This window comes from Bufo gargarizans, chromosome 4, assembly GCF_014858855.1.
Source record: "Bufo gargarizans isolate SCDJY-AF-19 chromosome 4, ASM1485885v1, whole genome shotgun sequence".
Lineage (NCBI taxonomy): Eukaryota > Metazoa > Chordata > Amphibia > Anura > Bufonidae > Bufo > Bufo gargarizans.
The window spans coordinates 275,168,566-275,180,120 of record NC_058083.1 but is presented as its reverse complement, the minus strand read 5'-3'; positions in this window follow the sequence as shown (position 1 = coordinate 275,180,120).

Below are 11,555 nucleotides of genomic sequence, written 5' to 3'. Positions count from 1 at the left end.
TCTGTTCCCGCTGAAGACATTGAAGCGGCTACAGTGCTTGGTGTATGTGTGGAGCGGCTCCAGTACAAGTCTGTTCCCGCTGAAGACATCGAAGCGGCTACAGTGCTTGGTGTATGTGTGGAGCGGCTCCAGTACAAGTCTGTTCCCGCTGAAGACATCGAAGCGGCTACAGTGCTTGGTGTATGTGTGGAGCGGCTCCCTTATAGGTTGTTCCCGCTGAACATATCGAGGCGGTAATGTAACTATATCACAACAAACACAACCGCGGACAAGAAAAGGCATTTTCTATTATAGTGTTGGCGATGTGAGGTCCGAAAAATGCGGAACGCACATTGCCCGTGTCCGTGTTTTGCAGACGTGTGAATGGACCCTTATATGTTTCATTTTTTTGAATGAACATTCTATTTTTATACGGGGCACTATAAACTAAGTGAAGGATCAAGGAGACATTGTTTCTTCATAATAAGTGGGACTGTATACAAACAAGATAAACTAAAGGATATTAAATAACACAGATCATTAATTACACAAATCATGTCAACAGAGCTTATCGCGCCCAGGCCAGTGATGCTAGTCATGACGTAAACAGTGAGAAGGCCGCAGTGCTGCTGGAGCGCCGCTGCCTTCTCAAGCAGCTGATGGGCAGGGGTCCCGGGGGGGTCGGACCCCGCTGATCAGATGCCTATATATTTTTTATGTTTTGTATATATGAAATGGTATAGTATACACTGCCTGTCCCAAAAAATAGTCACAACCAAAAAAAAAAAGGTCACACACTCTAATATTTCATTGGACCGCCTTTAGCTTTAATTACGGCACGCATTCGCGGTGGCATTGTTTCGATAAGCTTCTGCAATGTCACAAGATTTTTTTCCATCCAGTGTTGCATTCATTTTTCACCAAGATCTTGCATTGATGATGGTAGAGTCTGACTGCTGTGCAAAGCCTTCTCCAGAACATCCCAAAGATTCTGAATAGGGTTAAGGTCTGGATTCTGTGGTGGCCAATCCATGTGTGAAAATCTAGTCTCATGCTCCCTGAACCACTCTTTCACAATTTGAGCCCTATGAATCCTGGCATTGTCATCTTGGAATATTAACGTGCCATCAGGGAATTTTTCACCAAGATCTTGCATTGATGATGGTAGAGTCTGACTGCTGTGCAAAGCCTTCTCCAGAACATCCCAAAGATTCTGAATAGGGTTAAGGTCTGGATTCTATGGTGGCCAATCCATGTGTGAAAATCTAGTCTCATGCTCCCTGAACCACTCTTTCACAATTTGAGCCCTATGAATCCTGGCATTGTCATCTTGGAATATTAACATGCCATCAGGGAAGAAAAAACCCATTGATGGAATAACCTTGTCATTCAGTATGTTCAGGTAGTCAGCTGACCTCATTCTTGGAGCACATACTGTTGCTGAACCTAGACCGGACCAACTGCGGCAACCCCAGATCATAGCAATGCCCCCACAGGCTTGTACTGTAGGCACTAGGCATTAGGTCTTACCCTGATGCGCCCATCACTCTGGAACAGAATAAATCTGGACTCATCAGACCACATGACCTTCTTCCAATGAGTCCAATCTTTATGCTCCAAATTGAAGCCTTTTTTCTGGTTTGCCTCACTGATTAGTGGCTTTTTACGGCTACACAGCTGTTCAGTCCCAATCCCTTGAGTTCCCTCGCATTGTGCGTGTGGAAATGCTCTTACTTCCACTATTAAACATAGCCCTGAGTTCTACTGTTGTTTTTCTTCGATTTGATTTCACCAAATGTTTAAGTGATCGCCGATCACGATCATTCAGGATTTTTTCCCCCCACATTTATTTTTCTAATACGATGGGTCCCCACTATCTTTCCAGTTTTTAATAATGCGTTGGACAGTTCTTAACCCAATTTTAGTAGTTTCTGCAATCTCCTTAGATGTTTTCTCTGCTTGATGCATGCCAATGATTTGACCCTTCTCAGACTAGCATCTTTTCCACGACCACGAGATGTGTCTTTGGACATGGTTGTTTAAGAAATGAGAAGCAACTCATTGCACCAGTTGGGGTTAAATAACTTATTGCCAGCTGAAAGATAATCGCCCATGCAGAATTATCCAATAGGAGGCTCATAACTATTTGCTTAGTTAAATCCAGATGGCAATTTTTTTGGGGGACAGGCAGTGTATGTATTAGGGTTGATGAATTGTTGATTGTACCTATGTCAGCCAGTTTTATAATGACGAGTTTCAATTGTTTTAATACAAATATTTAATTCTTAATACAACTCCTAGTGGTAGAGTGTGTGTTAACCTTTTATTAGCTTGCGGGACATGTCACCACTGCAGCCAGTCATTGGCTGCAGGAACACGTGACCCCCGTACGTGATGTGCTTTTATGAGGTCTTCTTTTTCTTTTCTTTTTTTTTGCAGGACTAGTTGCATTAGTTGATTCATCTCTAAATTCTGTATTAATCTAGATTTTGACTGAAATAAAACAAATGTACACTGAACAAAAATATAAATGCAACACTTTTGGTTTTGCTCCCATTTTGCATGAGCTGAACTCAAAGATCTGAAACATTTTCTACATACACAAAAGACCCATTACTCTCAAATATTGTTCACAAATCTGTCTAAATCTGTGTTAGTAAGCACTTCTCCTTTGCCGAGATAATCTATCCCACCTCACAGGTGTGGCATATCAAGGTGCTGATTAGACAGCATGAATATTGCACAGGTGTGCCTTAGACTGATCACAATAAAAGGCCACTAGAAAATGTGCCCAGTTTTGCCTTACCGGGGGCGGTGAGGGGGATCCAGAGCATCCCAAACATGCTCAATGGGTGACCTATCCGGTGAGTATCCTGGCCATGCAAGAACTGGGATGTTTTCAGCTTCCAGGAATTGTGTACAGATCCTTGCAATATGAGGCCGTGTATTATCATGCTGCAACATGACGTGATGGTCGTGGATGAATGGCACAACAATGGGCCTAAGGATCTCGTCACGGTATCTCCGTGCAACCAAAATGCCATCAATAAAATGCACCTGCGTTTGTTGTCCATAACATACGCCTGCCCATACCATAACCCCACCATGGGCCACTCGTTCCACAGCGTTGACGTCAGCAAACCGCTCACCCACACGACGCCACACATGCTGTCTGCCATCTGCCCTGAACGGTGAAAACCGGGACTCATCCGTGAACAGAACGCCTCTCTAACGTGCCAGACACCATCGAATGTGAGCATTTGCCCACTCAAGTCGGCTACGACGACGAACTGCAGTAAGGTCCAGACCCTGATGAGGACCACAAGCATGCAGATGAGCTTCCCTGAGACGGTTTCTGACAGTTTGTGCAGAAATTCTTTGCAAACCGATTGTTGCAGCTGTCTGGGTGGCTGGTCTCAGACGATCATGGAGGTGAACATGCTGGATGTGGAGATCCTGTGCTGGTGTGGTTACACGTGGTCTGCGGTTGTGAGGTCGGTTGGATGTTCTGCCAAATTCTCTGAAAAGACTTCGGAGACGGCTTATGGTAGAGAAATAAACATTCACTGCACGGGCAACAGCTCTGGTAAGCATTCCTGCAGTCTGCGTGCCAATTGCACACTTCCTCAAACGTTGCGACATCTGTGGCATTGTGCTGTGTGATCAAACTGCACATTTCAGAGTGGTCTTTTATGGTGGGCAGTCTAAGGCACACCTGTGCAATCTTCATGCTGTCTAATCAGCACCTTGATATGCCACACCTGTGAGGTGGGCTGGATTATCTCGGCAAAGGAGAAGTGCTTACTAACACAGATTTAGACATATTTGTGAACAATATTTGAGAGTAATGGGTCTTTTGTGTAAGTAGAAAATGTTTCAGATCTTTGAGTTCAGCTCATGCAAAATGGGAGCAAAACCAAAAGTGTTGTGTTTATATTCTTGTTCAGTGCAATTTTCCCTATTATGGGGGGCAGGGCCAGCATATAGGTCATTATAAGTTGTGGGCCACCATAGGGGGCATCATAAGTACTGGGGGGCATAATAAATACTGGGACCATAGGGGGCAATAAAAGGGTTATCTAAGAGTATAAAATGCTCCCCCATATGCATGGCCCCTCACAATGAATATACTTACCTGGCTTGCCGCGCTTCTCCGGGTTCCCGCACTGTTGCTTCTCCCAGTGCACGGATGAAAACATCTGATATGGGGGGGGGGGGGGAGCCTCCATAGCATCACGGGTGATGCTAGGGAGGCTCCTCCCCGCCCCCCCATTGGCTGCTCCCCCCAGACACCAGGTAAGTATATTCATTGTGAGTGGCCTTGGCATATGGGGGACATTTTATAGTCTTGGATAACCCCTTTAAGTAATGGGCCACTATATGGGATATTATAAAAACTGGGCCACTATAGGGGACATACGTACTGGACCACTATATAGGATATTATACTGTAAGTACTAGGCCACTATAGGTGACATTATAAGCAGGGCTGTGGAGTCGGTAGATAAATGCTCCGACTCCGACTCCTCAGTTTTTTGTACTTCCGACTCCGACTCCTCTGTATTTAATATGCGAATGTATTTTATACATTCCTTGAAGGAAAGAAAGAAGTTCTTCTAAGCTCTTCTAGCACAGAGAGGTAGTTGGGCAGAAGCTGCTGCCTTCTCCTTTGTGTGCTGATCTTCTGCTGAAGATAGGGCAGTGGGAGGATCCAGGAAGGGACATTTATTTTAAAACATGATTTCCCTAGAAGAATCCCATAGTCATGTTTAAAGTTTAAGATAACATTCTGAGTTTACACGTTTTATAGCCTTAGCTGAATGACAGCAGTTTTTCCAATGGTTTACAGCTTCAGTCTTGAACTATTGACCCTCCATTCCCTTCACTTATACAAGTGTCTCTACTCCTGCAAAACACATATTTACTTAATCCCTTATCAGTGAGAGGCGAGGTAAACCATGGGCATTGTGTTCCCTGTAACATCAGAACACAACACAATGGAAAGTATATGTATTGCCACTCCTAATTGTGCATTGCGTGCCATATAGTGAAGCATATGAAAAGCATGCTTCTTCACATCACTGAACGCGTTTGTTTTGCGGTCATGTGAGGCACTGCATGCATTGGCCTTTATTCTTACAGTAGAGAAGTCATTAATTATAACTGTTTATGAATTCGGACATTTAAACTTGCTTTTTTTTATTTTTATTCCAATTTAAATTTAGTAGGAGTCGGAGTCGGTTCATTTTTTGCCGACTCCGACTCCAGGTACCCAAAATTGGCTCCGACTCCGACTCCTCGACTCCGACTCCACAGCCCTGATTATAAGTACTGGTCCACTATAGGGGGCATTATATGTACTGGGGCCATAACAAATACTGGGACCACTATAAGGGTCATTATAACTACTATACAGGACATGATAACTACTGGAGGCAATATAGGGGGCATTTGAGGAGAGCATGATAACTACTGGGGACTCTATAGGGGGCATTATAATTACTAGTGGCACTATCAGGGGCATTGTAATTACTGGACCACTAAGAAGGGGGCATTATAATTACTGGGAACACTGAAGGGGCATTATAACTACTGGGTGCACTGTGGGGCAGTGTAACTACTGGGGGCAATATTGGAAAAATAATTTCTAATAGGAGGGCATTATTACTACTGTAGGTAATATAGGGGGAAATTATTATTGGGCATAATATGGAGGGCACCAATACTAACGGCGGGCATTCAAGTGGAACACTCTAGGAGATAATTATTACTATTTGTGGGACTTTAGGGAGTGCTGTTACTATGAGGGAGACTGCTTTGTATAGCACTATTCTTTTATAGTAAAGAATTGGGGGTCATGAGGGGGCACAGCAGGCACAGTATTGGGGATAGCAGCAGGATAGGAGGGGGGAGAATAATAGAAGATTAAAGATCCTAATCTGTGTTGCAAACTCTGCAGAGACGAAATTTGGCTGAAAGATGGGATCATGGGAGTCTGGTCCGAATGGAGATGAGGAAACAGAAGATCTATATCAGAGAAGATGTCACAGGATGTAAGAGGTATGTGGTGCTGTATTCTCCTATATGTTTGCTAGCACGGAATATAATGTCCATGCAAATATATCTTTAGTACTAGGGCTTGGTTGGATTGGGAATTTGGTGACACCTTCCCTGTGTTGCTGCCCCCATCCTGTCTCTCTCTAGCAGCTGCAGTGGAGCGGAACGCTCTGGAAACAAAGATGCACCTCTGCAGTTGTAAACATGCACTAGGGAGCCCACTTAGATATGTTTTGCTCCACCTGTGATGTATCCCTAGCTATGCCTCTGCCCCTATTTGCTTAGTTTGGTGGGGTGGCCAGCTTTAGAAAGAGCCCTGGTTGTTCCAAACGTCTTCCGTTTAAGAATTATGTTGGCCACTGTGTTCTCTGGAACTTTTAGCGCAGCAGAAATTTTTGTACCCTGTGCCTCAACACAAACCTGTATCTGGGCTCTACAGGCAGTTCTATCCTCTTTATTGCTTGGTTTTTGCTTTAATATGAACTGTCAGCTGTCAGACCTTATATAGACACTTGTGTCTTTCCAAATCAAGTCCAATCAACTGACTTCACCACAGGTGAACTCCAATAAAGATGTAGATACATCTCAAAGATGGTCAACAGAAATGGGAGGTCCCCAGAGCTAAATGTCTATGCAAAAGTTTAGTTTTTAATTTTTTATTAATTTGCAAACAGTTCCACATTTCTTTTTCCACTTTCTGATTATGGGGTATCAAATGCAGATTGATGGGAGAAAACTTTCGGGGAGATTTATCAAACTGGTGTAAAGTAAAACTGGCCTAGTTGCCCATAGCAACCAATCAGAGTCCACCTTTCATTTTTCGCAGCTGCCTTGGAAAATGAAAGGTGTTATCTGATTGGTTGCTATGGGCAACTAAGCCATTTCTACTTTACACCAGTTTGATAAATCTCCCCCTAGAACATAGCAAAATGTGAAAAAAATAAAAGGATCTGAAGACTTTCTGAATATATTGCACAAAAAGACACGCAAAAATATGTATAAAATAGAAAATCTGTACTTTATATGCAAATAAAAGCATTACATAAACGTGTGACGATAAAAACAGAGTGCAAAGACCCCCAGACAAAGTTATGTGTATGTACAGGTCCTTCTCAAACAATTAGCATATTGTGATAAAGTTCATTATTTTCTGTAATGTACTGATAAACATTAGACTTTCATATATTTTAGATTCATTACACACAACTGAAGTAGTTCAAGCCTTTTATTGTTTTAATCTTGATGATTTTGGCATACAGCTCATGAAAACCCAAATTTCCTATCTAAAAAAATTTGCATATTTCATCCGACCAATAAAAGAAAAGTGTTTTTAATACAAAAAAAGTCAACCTTCAAATAATTATGTTCAGTTATGCACTCAATACTTGGTCGGGAATCCTTTTGCAGAAATGACTGCTTCAATGTGGCGTGGCATGGAGGCAATCAGCCTGTGGCACTGCTGAGGTGTTATGGAGGCCCAGGATGCTTCGATAGCGGCCTTAAGCTCATCCAGAGTGTTGGGTCTTGCGTCTCTCAACTTTCTCTTCCCAATATCCCACAGATTCTCTATGGGGTTCAGGTCAGGAGAGTTGGCAGGCCAATTGAGTACAGTAATACCATGGTCAGTAAACCATTTACCAGTGGTTTTGGCACTGTGAGCAGGTGCCAGGTCGTGCTGAAAAATGAAATCTTCATCTCCATAAAGCTTTTCAGCAGATGGAAGCATGAAGTGCTCCAAAATCTCCTGATAGCTAGCTGCATTGACCCTGCCCTTGATAAAACACAGTGGACCAACACCAGCAGCTGACATGGCACCCCAGACCATCACTGACTGTGGGTACTTGACACTGGACTTTAGGCATTTTGGCATTTCCCTCTCCCCAGTCTTCCTCCAGACTCTGGCACCTTGATTTCCGAATGACATGCAAAACTTGCTTTCATACGAAAAAAGTACTTTGGGCCACTGAGCAACAGTCCAGTGCTGCTTCTCTGTAGCCCAGGTCAGGCGCTTCTGCCGCTGTTTCTGGGGAATGCGGCACCTGTAGCCCATTTCCTGCACACGCCTGTACACGGTGGCTCTGGATGTTTCTACTCCAGACTCAGTCCACTGCTTCCGCAGGTCCCCCAAGGTCTGGAATCGGTCCTTCGCCACAATCTTCCTCAGGGTCCGGTCACCTCTTCTCGTTGTGCAGCGTTTTCTGCCACACTTTTTCTTCCCACAGACTTCCCACTGAGGTGCCTTGATACAGCACTCTGGGAACAGCCTATTTGTTCAGAAATTTATTTCTGTGTCTTACCCTCTTGCTTGAGGGTGTCAATGATGGCCTTCTTGACAGCAGTCAGGTCGGCAGTCTTACCCATGATTGCGGTTTTGAGTAATGAACCAGGCTGGGAGTTTTTAAAAGCCTCAGGAATCTTTTGCAGGTGTTTAGAGTTAATTAGTTGATTCAGATGATTAGGTTAATAGCTCGTTTAGAGAACCTTTTCATGATATGCTAATTTTTTTAGATAAGAAATTTGGGTTTTCATGAGCTGTATGCCAAAATCATCAGTATTAAAACAATAAAAGTCTTGAACTACTTCAGTTGTGTGTAATGAATCTAAAATATATGAAAGTCTAATGTTTATCAGTACATTACAGAAAATAATGAACTTTATCACAATATGCTAATTTTTTTAGAAGGACCTGTAATTGTGTACTTTGCCACTTCAGGTACAGTACACTTTACCATTACTTGATGCATACCTCTTGTACTGCCTATGGTATTGGGGATCTATATATGAAACTGCCTTGTGTATGGATTTATTATTATTGGCTTATATCAAATTTCATAAACTGTCATCAGGGGTGGGTCCAGGTTCCTTTTTTTTTACTGTGGGATTTGTTTTTATCACATCTATGTATTGCTTTTATTAGCATATGAAATATAAAGATTTTCTATTTTTATACAAATTGGTGGACCATTTTGCACATCTTTTTGTATATTGGGATTTTGTATTGTTATGTGTGGTGGGTTATTTACCTAGATACCCATGGGGGCCTGATTATTTTATTGCAGCAGCTACAGATGTAGTCTTCTTTGAGAGCTGGCAATGTAATATTTAAAACAAGACCAGGAATCATAGTTCTAGCTAGTATAAAATTGGCGACATAGCTGTTATAACTGGGTCACAGTCAAAGCTGCATAAACCTGCTGCTTTCACTTCAACCCAATTTCTAAAGGCTACAGTTATGGCTGTAAATGTTGGCCCCCCGGAAATTCTGCAAGAAAATGAAGTATTTCTCACAGAAAAGTATTACAGTAACACATGTTTTGCTATACATATGTTTATTCCCTTTGTGTGTATTGGAGCAAAACCAAAAAAGGCAGGAAAAGAAGCAAACTCCAAAAATGGGCTGGACAAAATTATTGGCACCCTTAAAGGGGTTTTCTCAAGACGCAGTTTTATACTTACCTGCTCCAGGCGCGCTGTCCTGGTTTCGGCAGGGGGCGGGCTCCATCTTCATTGATGTCTTCTCCCGGCAGGACCGCGCGCTGTACTAAACGCGCACGCCAAGTCCGCGCATGCGCCCTGGTGACTTCTTCCGGGCCAGTATAGTATACTTGCCAGGAAGAAGTCACCAGGGCGCATGCGCGGACTCGGCGTGCGCGTTCAGTACAGCGCGCAGCCGGCCGGGAGAAGAAAAGAAGTCGTCTGCGCCGCCACCACGATTCCTGAGAAGAGCGGTGGCCGTAACCAGGAGAGACGGAAGACAACAGTCAGGTAAGTATAGGTTTTTTTTTTTCTAAGGGGTGGGGATTTGTTAATGAACTATATTTTGAAAAATGATCACTGTTAAATCATTGTGATCATTAAGATGATAATATCCCTTTAACGTAATATTTGGTTGCACCCCCTTTGGAAAAAATAACTAAAATCAGTCGCTTCCTATAACCATCGATAAGCTCCTGACACCTCTCACTCTGAATCTTCCTTAGCAAACTGCTCCAGGTCTCTTATTGGAAGGGCGCCTTTTCCCAACAGCAGTTTTAAGATCTCTCCACAGGTGTTCAATGGGATTTAGGTCTGGACTCATTGCTGGCCACTTCAGAACTCTCCAGCGCTTTGTTGCCATCCATTTCTGGGTGCATTTTGACGTATGTTTGGGGTCATTGTCGTGCTGGAAGACCCAAGATCTCAGACGCAAACCCAGCTTTCTGACACTGGGGTCTACAGTGCGACCCAAAATCCGTCGGTAATCCTCAGATTTCCTGATGCCTTGCACACATTCAAGGCACCCAGTGCCAGAGGCAGCAAAACAACTTGTTTGGGGCTGCTTATCCACCATCCGGACTATCCTGCGTTGACACCTTTCATCAATTTTTCTCTTCCGTCCACACCCAGGGAGATTAGCTACGGTGCCATGGGTTGCAGACTTCTTGATAATGTTGCGCAATGTGGACAAAGGCAAATCTAGATCTCTGGAGATGGACTTGTAACCTTCAGATTGTTGATATTTTTCCACAATTTTGGTTCTCAAGTTCTTCTGTTTCTGTTGTCCATGCTTAGTGTGGCGCGCACAGACACACAATGCAAAGACTAAATGAACTTCTGCTTTCATGTGTGATTTTTATATGTCCCACACCTGCTACTTGCCCCAGGTGAGTTTAAAGGAGCATCACATGCTTGAAACAATCTTATTTATCCACAGTTTTGAAAGGGTGCCAATAATTTTGTCCAGCCCATTTTTGGAGGTTGGTGTGACATTATGTCCAATTTGCTTTTTTTCCCTCCTTTTTTGGTTTTGTTCCAATACACACAAAGGGAATAAACATGTGTATAGCAAAACATGTGTGCCTGCAATTGCAATGAGCCGGATTGTGGTGCGGTTACACGGACGCCAAATTATGCAGTGGGTCAGGATATGGGTGTGATATAGTTTTTGTTTGTGACGCCAATTGCAGCGTGCGCAGGGTACAGTCTCAGGGCCCTTTAAGGTGTTGTAACTCACGTACCAGGTTAGGAATTCCGGAGTGGTGTAATGTCTCTGTATGGTAGCAGCAATAGTGTCAACAGTGTCTCCTACCTGGGTACGGCTGGACTCCTGGATCCTGGCTCACTTGCAATAAAATGAGTGTGTTGCTAGTAGGAGTAATTGAGGGATTTGCAGCAATAATTGAGATCCAGACTTGGAATAAAGTTCAAACTTGTCTTTACTATATGCAGTTTTCATCCAAGTAAGATACAGCAATAGTCTTGGGTCCCAGCAGGTATTGGCAATGTGTGGCAGGGATCTGTATTCTGCTTCTATCATGTGCCTGGAGCTCTTTGCAGGATAAGTCGTCTGCTTATGGCTCTGTAATATGGCAGGAATTACTATCTTCTGCTGTATGGGGACTGACTAGCTGAGGGGGAATTTGGCTTCTCCTGGTCCCTGGATGTTACTCACAGCTGTGCTCACAGGATATGCTTCTTCCTGGAATACTGGAGGTGGCTGCTTGCTTTCCACCAGCTGAGGCTACAAGGCTCAGGCTGGG